The 10,993-nt window shown below is 36.6% G+C and overlaps 1 long non-coding RNA gene across 2 annotated transcripts in view; it reads right to left on the bottom strand.

The window, feature by feature from the left end:
- Positions 1-366: 366 nt before the first annotated feature.
- Positions 367-10,993, bottom strand: part of LOC141501709 (uncharacterized) — a 44,419-nt gene continuing 33,792 nt past the window's right edge. The window contains exons 4-5 of one of the 2 annotated variants that reach the window (XR_012472292.1): positions 4,969-5,089; positions 367-4,333 (exon numbers count right to left, since the gene is read on the bottom strand). This is a non-coding gene — a long non-coding RNA (uncharacterized LOC141501709). Of the gene's footprint in view, positions 4,334-4,355; positions 5,090-10,993 lie in introns of those variants that run through there. The other variant, XR_012472291.1, reaches the window with a different exon arrangement.

The raw sequence follows: 10,993 nt of genomic DNA, 5'->3' as shown, positions 1-10,993 counted from the left end.
GTGACTCTAAATGAATTTACAACCCCGGATGGTAAGGTCACCGCTCAGTGGAACCTTTAGAAGCGTAGGGTTGGCTAGGAGGGAAGAGGGAGGTCAGAGAGAATTAGAAAACGGTCAATGCAATCCAATCCAACAAGCACTTGTTAAGTTCCTACTGTGTCCATTGGATTTACAAGAACAAAACAAAACAAAAAAGAGACAATTAATCTGATTTTTTTTCAAGTGACACCCTCCAATAAAGCCTGTCCTTGTTCCTCACTCCAAATAGCTAGAGCTCTCCACCTAATCTTCAAAATTACTTTGTATTTACTTTACATAAATTTCTATTTTCTATCTCTTTATAAGAAACTATTTTTCCTCAATAGAATGTAAGCTACTCAAGGGTAGGAGAGTTTTGTATTATTTTGTATGCTAGCACATAGTTAATACTTGTTGAATGAATGAAGTAATGAAACAAATGTGGAAGGTATGAGTGAACAAAGATTTAGAGGCAGAAGGGAACTTAAAGGCACCAATCCAACCATCCTATTTAACAGATGAGGAAACTGAGGCCCAGAGTATTTAAGGCATTTGCTCAAAGTCAAAGTCACATAGGTCCTCCTCAAACCCAACATCTCCAAGATTCTTTACTCCCAAACTGAGAGTTTTATTAGAAAATAATGTTTCACCCTCATGTCTTCCTCATGCCAAGTCCAATACCCTGGTATTACACCTCCTAGAAAAGACTTTCTAGGTCATCTAATATAAGCCCTTCATTTTACAGAGAAGAAAACTGAAGTCCAGAGGGGCAAAGAAACAGACTCAAGATCACATAGATAATAAGTGGTATTTCTGGGATCAAACTTGGGATCCTCTGATTTATTAGATCTCTAATAACATCAACCACTAGCATTCTATGGTTTGCTCATATATGTTTGGTCTTTACCCAGTCTGCCAGGTCATCTGGTACCCTCTCTTGGTTCCCCCCCACACACACACACACCCATACTAGGTGATCTCCTACAGAAAAAGAAGCAAGGAAGGGCTCAGATGCCCACAATTCAAATCCAAATGTGTTCTCTATTGCAGGATCTGCCAAGTCAGTAAAGCTCTGGCTCCCAAGCTCCACAGACTTGTTTGCTCATCAACATCATTGACTCGGACATCAGTGTTCCATTATAAAAACACACAGCCAGAGCTCATACAATGACTAAATCTCCTTCCATTTTCCCATATATTATTCTGAATTTTCAGGCTATTCTCCCAAACCATTAGTTGACATATGCCTGCCCTGATGCTCCTCAATATCTTGGGTGGAAATGAAGCCCCATTTCACCCATAATACCATTCCCTTGTTTTTGTGCTCTTTTCTCCAAAAAGATAAAGCAAGAAGGAAATCTTCCATTTGAGGATAGTAGCCCTAACTTTCTCTTCTCCTCTCAGCCTCATAGTAGACCAAGCCATTAATAATGACAGTGTGAGTATTGTTTAAATTAGAACCTTTCAGAGAATGATTAAATACTTTTTATTTGCCCCTTTCTCAAAATGAATAAAAAAAAGCAAAGATACATTTAATCAAATCTTTACTTCTGTCAAATATTTTCTTTTCATAGCAATTTTTCAAAATGTTTTCATCAGTCTTTGAACACTAGGGTTCAATATTCATCATCATCAGAATTCATTACTTTTCTTCTATTGGACTTCGTTTTCTTTTTTTTGCTTGGTGGTATACTCTTTCAAAATTTCTATCAATCCGTGCTCTGATATCATTATCCAAATCTTAACATCAGTATAAAGGACCTTTCTATTTATATTGTTTTATTATTAAATTTTGCATTTCTAGAATGGCCTTAACTGCCACAGGAATATCACTTAAATGAATAATAAAATATTTATTGATCTTTTACTATGTTCTAGGCTAGGGATATAGATCCCTAGAGATTTAGAGCTAGGGATACAGATCCAAGAGAGCAAGATAGTCCTTGCCCTCAAAGGAGTTTACTTTCTACCTAAAAGTAGAAAGAAGGTCAGTGGAAAAAAGTAGGGAAGGTGGAGTGATGACATGGTTTGGAAATAGCTGAGAATTTATAGACCTGGTTTGGGGAGGAGAAAGACAGAGAGTAAAAGAGAGAAAAAGAAGAGGGGAGAAGGGAAGAAGGGAAAGAAGGATAGAGATAGAGAAAAGATGGGGAAGGAAAGAAAGTGAAAAAGAAGCAGAGAGGAGGAGGAAGAAGTCCTAGATCTGAAGGCAGGAAACTAGATTAAGTTCAATCTCCAACATTTACTAGCTTAAGATTTAATGTCTTTGAGCCTCAATTTTATAACTTATAAAGTGAGGATAGCACACACACACACACACACACACACACACACACACACACACACACACACAAACACACAGAGTTCCTTCCTTGAAGGGTTATTTTTAAGTAATAGATTTTGAGCTGTAAGAAACCCTGGAGCACATTCAATCTAACCCCCTCATTTCACAGTGGAAAAAGTGGAGGCTCCAAAAAGTGTCTTACCCAGTAATGCAGATTTTAGGAAGACAAGCTATTGAACCAGATCATCTTCCACTTCCAAATCTAGTCTTTCCCCTGCACCAGACTTCAGTTCTATCCCAGAGGGCAGAACCACTAGTGAGTATTCAAAGTTGTAAAAGGTAAATTAAGGCTAGATATAAGAAAACCCTTCTGAACCATCACAGACGTCTTGCAATAGCAGGAACTACCTCAAGAACTTCTACGTTCCTCCTCATGGGAGACCTTCAAGAAAAGATGGGATGAGACCTTGTCAGAGATGTTGTATAGGGATTCTTGGACAGAGAAGGGTTGGACTAGATGAAATCTGAGCTTCTTTCCAGCTCTGAGATTCCAGGATTCTCTAATCTGTCTCTGCTAAAAAATCCCCTCCTGAGTAACTGAGGAAGGGCCAAACCACTCACTATAGGCTCCTCACTTTCCTGGTCCATAAAACTTGAATATCCTTAACATTCAATTTCATTTGTTCAAAAAAATAAATGTCCAAGTTCACTGTGGGTGTCTCAGTTCTGGGAGGGAGTTTGGAAGCTCCTTCCTGTTCTTGTACAAATTAACTTAAAATCTCTGTGATATACTACATTCATCCACACATACACAAAGTGAGGATCCCAGTGGGAGAAAACCACATTTGGTTGTGCTTTCTAATAAGCTCAGCCCATACCCATGCTAACAGCAATAACAATGTACAACCCCAGCTTTTTTCATCTTAAGATTTCGAATTATTAGGAGTCTTTCCTTGAATCTTCCTCATTGTAGCATCCACCTCTTGTTCCTGGTTTTGTCCTTTGGCCTCAGTTTCCCAATATATAAATGAGAGTATTGGATTAGTTTATCTCTTAAATTCCTAAAATCTATTGTACTATTTCAAAAGTTTATACTAATCTGATCCTTGCCTTTCCTATTATTCACCCCCCAGACATCTCCATTAAGAAGGCAATTGGTCTTTGACAATCCTCTGGTATAGGAGCATCTACTGCATTCCTAGGCATCCCATTTCACTTGGATAGCAGTAATTATCAGGAAGCTGTCTTTTTTATAACATCACCAATCCTAGATCTGTTTTTCTGTGAATTCTGCTCTTTGCTCCTAGTTTTACACCCCCCCAGGTCCCAAGGACAAAGAACAACATAATTCTCTCATCCATTTGACCACTTTTTATATGTCTAAAAGTAACCATCTCCTCTAACCTTTGTTCTTTTTTCCAGGATCTAAAACACACTCAACACTTTAAAAATGTTTCTCGACTCAAAAAAAGTTAACTATTCTTTTAATGTGTGATTGGTTGGGGATAAATGTGTTTATCTGATATCTTAGAGTAACTAAATGAAAAAATTATTCAAATCAGACACCTTCAGAACTAGAGAAAGCCTTCAAGATCAAGGACTTGGAAGCATTGAATTTAATCATCAGGACTCTGAGGCCCAGGAAAACATAATCAAATAGTTTACCTATGATGGCTACAGGGCACCTTCACATTTATCTCATTTAGTCATTATAACAAGTCTGTGAAGTATAACAAACATTACTATAAACATTTTGTAGATTAGGAGAATTACAGAAAAAAATTGATTCATACTCACCAATGGTCTTGGAGGTAGCCCCAGTCACTGGGGACCAATTGATCAACAAACATTTATTAGGCCCCTTCTATGAGCTAGGCAGTGTGTTAAAAATTCCTTGTATCCTCTCAGGGGACTTTGATCAAGGTCCACCCCTATAATCTCAGGAAGTGAGTTGGAGAAGTAAATAACTTCACACACAAATCCCTCAAAAATGAAATGGACTGTCTCCTTGAAGGTCTTCCTATAGATTCTCTTGTGAGAATCAATAAAGAACAAATATCTTAAATATTTTTAAATGTTAAAACATTACATAAAAATAAACAATTTTATTCCTTCACCAAATTATCTTATATTCATTTTATACATAACATTCACTGTATCTAATCCTGTGGGTAGTAAGTCTTTCATTATTTTCTTTATATTCCCAGATTCCTGGCAAGCATATAGCATATGGTAGACACTTAATAAGTGTTTACTGATAAATTAATTATTATTTTTGTGGTAGTGGTGGCAGTAGTGGTGGTGGTGGTTGTGGTAATGATGATGATGATGATGATGAATTCATGGGAACTGTGAGAATTCTTTCTCAGGTACATCACAACTGAGGCCATTTTCAATTCAAATTCTGAGATTCTGAGATCTATGATTGACAGAATAATTAGATGTATTCCCCACTGGGTACTCTAGTCAGAGGAACTGCCTCCATGGTGGTCTAAGAATAAGCTATAAAACGACTTCTCCTCTTTTCCTATTTTCCCCTTTCTCTCTCATGGACTGCTAGAGCAGAGTATAGCAAGATGAGGTCAGAGGGAATTTCTCCCATTACACCCCATCAAGCAGAGAACTGCACCTTGGAAGACAATCACACACAAACATCCTCTACTTACCTGGGTGAGCCTGAAGGTGGGAAAATCTGAACTCTCCCAGTTCCTGGCTGCCTTCATTTGCTCTTCTGAGTCCAAGTCATAGAATATCAATCGTAACAATGGAAATTCCCTCCCAGATTACCTGTAGAGTAAGTATGAGTTAAAGGCTCCCAAGAGATTGGAGAGTTCTTATATTTGATCACTGGGCACTAGTTTTCTAGAGGGAGATTTCCTCAATAACAAGCTTCTTAAAAAAGAGGAGAATCACACCAAGATGACTTGAAGTTGGAGGGCTAAAGTCATTCAGATGTCATGAGCATCTCATGTCTGAGAATCTTATTTTTGCAATGAGTTGCTTAGATGGTACGTGTCTAAGGTCAATGGGAAATAATTATCTAGTCCCTCAAAGTGTCTTTATCTTCCAGGAAGAGCTGATGGACTGTTTAAGAATTTTGTATTATTTCCCTATTTACTGATGAATCCCTAGTGAGTCCTTTGCATCTTATGCATTTTCTCTAAAAGAGAAAATAAAAGACAATTCCTTACCTGATTCCCTGAATAGTATACAAGTGCCTTTGAAAAAGGGAATGATCTTCCCCATAGTTGGAGAAACTTAGACAAAAGCAATAATTGGGCTTTATTTAGAAAATTTCCAAGCATTTCTAGGGTAGAAGAGTGAACAGTGGGGAAAGAGAAAGGGAAGCTGACCAGATGGAGGTTAAAAACCTAAAGGTCCAATCTCAGGTATATAAACTCAGAGTCCCTGAGGTAGGGGTAGGGAGAAAGTAGGGACTAGGCCATGGGTGCCCAATTTCCAGCTATTGTTATAAGTTCTTTCCTTTTCCTGAGTCTTCTCTTCTCAATCTAAGTAATCCCAGTTATTTCGATGAGTTTTTACATGATATCATCATCCTAGATACCCTCCTCCAACCATTCCCCAGATTATCAATATTCTTCCTAAAACCAAAAATCATGTTCTAGATGTGGCCTGACCAGAGTAGATTATAGTAAATCTATCATTTTCCTAAACCTAGAAGTTCAATCTCATTGAAAAGAAAGGTCTTAGTGTAAACAAATATTGTCATCTTCTTCCACATAACAAGGTGAGAAGAACGCTGAACTGGGACTCAAGAGCCTGAGCTGTTGTCATGGGTTTGCCAGTTAGGTGTGGTCAAGTTTATTTACCTCTCTGTGACTAAGTTTGCTCAGTTTTAAAATGAATGTGGACCAGATGATCATTAGTATTCCTTCCATTTCTGATTCACACCTTTCTAACCTCATACTTTCAATACTGGGAAAACAATCCTGAGAATACCATGAAAGTTGGGAAAAAAACAACCTCATGACTTGTAATTGCCTTTTTTATTTTTTTAGTAATTGCTTTTAAAATGGAAACAGGCAAAACATCCAACAGGGAAATAATGTGATATATTTTTGCAAAGGGACACCATAATGTAATTGTGGTTGATAAGTGTGAGGAATAAATTCAAAGAAATCTAGAAAGACAGAATATAATTCAAAGCAAAGAAAAAAGTAGAGATCAAGTTGACAATGATCCTATGAAAAGAAGTTATAGGAATAAATGGACAAAGAGAGCTGTAGAATAATACTCACAGGGAGCTACTAATAACTACTGAAAAGAAATCTAGATTTGAGATTTGAGGTCCTCAGTTCCAATCATATCTCTGACAATGTTGCATTACCCTGGCTCTCAGTTTTCTTCTGAGTAAAATAAGGGGTGAGATGTAGTGTTAGAGGAAATGACTAAAGTCCTTTCTAATTCTGACATTCTCTGTTCCAAGATCCTTTCTAGCTTTGCCATTCTATGTCTAATAATTCATGTTTATAAGTCCCTCTGAGCTCTAACATATAATTAGAGTGTTCTCTCTGTTCTGGTATTTTGTTCAAATGCTCATCCTAGCTCAAATACCCTTTGGCTTAAGGACCCAATCAACTCTGACAGTCTATTCTAAGGTGCCTCCAAATCTTGACAGTCTATATTCTAAAGGCCTTTACAGTTCTGAGATTCTATATTCAAGACTCATGCCAGAAACTCAAACATTTCTGTGTCTGTCTCTATTTCTGTCTTGTGAATGTGTGTCTCTGTCTCTGTCTTTCTGTCTCTTTTACACAGACACACAAACATACATATACACATCACCAGTGACACCATCTTTCTTATTGTTTCTTACACAATGTTCTGAACATGGACATTTTCAAAGCCTGTGCCCCGTTCTCTTCCTCTATTTTTACTTTCTAGCTGAATATCTACAATTTATTATATATAGAGAGAGAGATAGAATATATACATAGGCACAAACATGGATCTTATTTGTACTTAGCTGTTTTAGTGTTTTCTCCCCTATTAGATTGTGAGCTCCTTAAGAGCCAGGACTGTCTTTTGCCTTTGTATTTTTTTGTACAGAGCCTGACAGGTGTTTATTGACTGACTGACTGACTGACTTGCAAACAATTTGATATGGGTTGAACATGTGCAATTTGTTGAATATATTTCTATTTAGTCTTGTTGAGAAAGAATAATTAGAACTAAGGGGGGGATCATGAAAACAAAAGAAGTTTTAAAAAGTGAACATACTATGCTTGGCTCTGTACTAAGAAACCATGGTTTCTGGGGCAGCTAGGTGGCACAGTGGATATAGCACCAGCCCTGGAATCAGGAGTACCTGAGTTCAAATCCAGCCTCAGACACTTAATAATTACCTAGCTGCATGGCCTTGGGCAAAACACTCAACCCCATTGCCTTGCAAAAACCTAAAAAAAAAGACATAGTTTCTTCTCCAGATATGAATGGTGTTTTCCTTAATATGTCTTTCTCAGGATTGTCCTTGATCCATTGAACTCCTGGGAGAAGTTATTTCCACCATAGCTGATCACCTCACAATGTTGTTGTTAAGGTGTACAATGTTCTCCTGGTTTTGCTCATTTCACTAAGCATTAATTCCTTCAAGTTTTTCCTTGATTTTCTGAAATCAAATCACTCATGATTTCTTACAGAACCATTAGTATTTCATTCTCCCATTGATGGGCATTATAAAGAGTATTTCACAGAATTTCACAAATATATTAATTAGTCTTAGTCTTACAATGTCTCACAATGTTTTCTCTTTCCTTATCCTTTTAAATTAAATGCATCTATTTTTGCTTTTGCTTTGTCTGAGATCAGGATTGTTGGCCCTTTTTTTACTTCAGCTTAAGCATAATATATTTCACCTTTTAAATATTTTATATAAAATATAATATATTTAATAATAATAATGATATAGTCTTTTTTACCTTTACTCTATGTGCATCTCTCTTCTTCAAATGTGTTTCTGTAAACAACATATTATAGGATCCTGGTTTTTAATCCATTCTGCTATCTGATTCTGTTTTATGGGAGAGCTCATCTTGTTTACATTCACAGTTAAGATGACTAATTCTGTATTTTTCTCCATCCAATCTTCCCCTTTGTACTTTTCTCTCTCCTTTCTCCTTAATCCTCCTCACCAATGTTTTGTTTCTGACTATTGCCTCACTCAATCTACCCTCCATTCTATCAGCCTTTTTCTTCTCCCTTTTCTCTTTTACTTTACTTATTTTTTAACTTTTAGTTTTACTTCCCCCTTCCTTTTTATCAACCTCACTTTCTATTTTGTTTCCTCTTTCCCCCACCCCAACTTTCCTAGGTAGAATAAATTTCTAAACCCAATTAGGAATGCATGTTATTCTCTCTTTGAGTCAGAACTGTAAGGAGTAAAATTTATTCAGTGTTCACAACTCTCCCCTCCCTTCTTTTCCTTTCCTATAATAGGCCCATTATATCTCATCATGTAGTATTATTTAATCTTCTAATGCCTTCTTCTTCCAGTATAATCCTCTATTTCAAGACATCATTGTTTTATACCTGTCTTGTACCCATACCTTCTGACAAAATATGCTTCTTTTATCTATAATATTTGTCCTGATAGAAGTACAACTCTCAAGGGTTGATTGAGTAATTGATTTATAGCTTTATCATATGATAATCATTTCATATCAACACCCTCTGTCCAAGTACCCTCTCCTGTTCCCTTAGAAATATAATTCTCAAGACTCATAAGCATCATCACATTATCAATTTATACCCACACCCTCTTTCCAAGTACTCTCCCTTTAACTGTCCCAATAGAAATACAATCCTAAAGAGTTAAAACTTTGATTACATCACAGTCAATTTCTACCCACACTCTTTGTGTAAGTATACTCCTTTCAGCTGTCCTAAGAGAAATACAATTCTCAAGAATTATAAGTATTAGGGACAGCTAGGTGGCACAGTGAATAGTGCACCGGCCCTGGAGTCAGGAGTACCTGAGTTCAAATCTGGCCTCAGACACTTAATAATTACCTAGCTGTGTGGCCTTGGACAAGCCACTTAACCCCATTTGCCTTGCAAAAAAAAAACTAAAAAAAAGTTATAAGTATTGTCTTCCCATGTAGGGATGTGGACAATCTAGTCTTGTTGACTAACATTTTCCCCCTTTCCATTTACCTTTTTATGCATCTTTGAGTCTTGCATTTGAAGATCAAATTTTCTGTTCAGTTCTGGTCTTTTTATCAGATAGGCTTGAAAGTCCCCAATTTTGTTGAAAGTCCATCTTTTCTTCTGAAAGCATATTTGAATTTTGTAAGGAAGTTGATTCTTGGATGATCCAAGCTCCTTTGCACTGTGGAATATCATAATTCAGACCCTTTGGTCCTTTAATGTTGAAGCTGCTAAATCCTATGTAATTCTTACTGTGAATCCCTGGTATTTAAATTTCTCCTTTTTTGACTACTTGCAGTATTTTCTCCTTTAGTTGAGAATTCTGAAATTGACTATTTCTTGGAGTTTTTATTGTGAAATCTCTTTTCAGAGTGATTGATGGATTCTTTCAAGGACTATTCATCTTCTTGTTTTAAGATATTAGGGCAGTTTTCCAAGATATTGTTCAGACTCTTTTTTCTGATCATAGCTTTAAGTAGGCCAATAATTTGTTGGGTTTTTAAATCTTAGGCAATGGGGTTAAGTGACTTGCCCAAGATCAATCAGTTAGGCAATTATTAAGTGTCTGAGGTCACATTTGAACTCAGGTCCTCCTTACTCCAGGGCTGGTGCTCTATCCACTGTACCACCTAGCTGCCCCTACACCAATAATTTGTAAATTATCTCTCCTGGATCTATTTTCCGGATTGGTCATTTTCCCTAAGAGGTACTAAACATTTTATTCTATTTTTCCAGCCTTGCAGTTTTGTTTGATGTAATCTTGGTGTCTCATAGAGTCATAAGTTTTCTTTTGACCAATTCTAATTTTTAGAGTTTTACTTTATTGAGTTAACTTTTATGTTTTCTTTTCCACTTGATTAATTTTATTTTTTGATGAGTTATATTCATTTTCTACTTGATCACTTTTAGTTTTTGAAGTGTTACATTCTTTTTGCAGTTGGTCATTTTTACTTTTTGATAAGTCTCATTCCTTTTCCAGTAGAACATTTTTACTTTTAAAGGAGTGGATTTCTTTTTCCATTTAGCCAATTTTGCTTTTTTTTGTCAATTTTTCATAATTCTTCTGCCCAACTGTCATTTTTTTCTTCAATTTTCCTTCTTCTTCTCTTTTTTGATTTTTAAAATCCTTTTTGAACTCTTCCAAGAGATCTTTTTGCATTTGAGACCTATTTATAAACCCCTTTGAGGCTTCACATGTAGACTTTTTGTCACTGCTTCCCTCTTCTGAGATAGTATTTTTATCATCCTTATCAGAACAGTGACTTTTTTGTGGTTAGCACTTTTTTGTTCATTTTGATAGTTGAGCCCTACTCCTGGGGCACAGGAGGTATAGTCTCAAGATTTTTTTGCTGGGGACTGAGGATCAGGATATGGGGCCTACTTGTGGAGGACATTGGCTATGTTTCAGTTGCTAGTGGTTTGTTCTCTGTGTTTGCGTAGCCCAATCCAGTTCTGCCTGTTACACCATCATTCCCAGGGCTTGAACTTTGTTGTCTGAGCTGTAGTTGGGACTCTCATTGCTGA

Source organism: Macrotis lagotis, chromosome X (genome assembly GCF_037893015.1).
Source record: "Macrotis lagotis isolate mMagLag1 chromosome X, bilby.v1.9.chrom.fasta, whole genome shotgun sequence".
NCBI classification, from domain to species: domain Eukaryota; kingdom Metazoa; phylum Chordata; class Mammalia; order Peramelemorphia; family Peramelidae; genus Macrotis; species Macrotis lagotis.
Note: the sequence above shows the minus strand (reverse complement) of the source record. Positions and strands in the feature narration are given on the sequence as shown.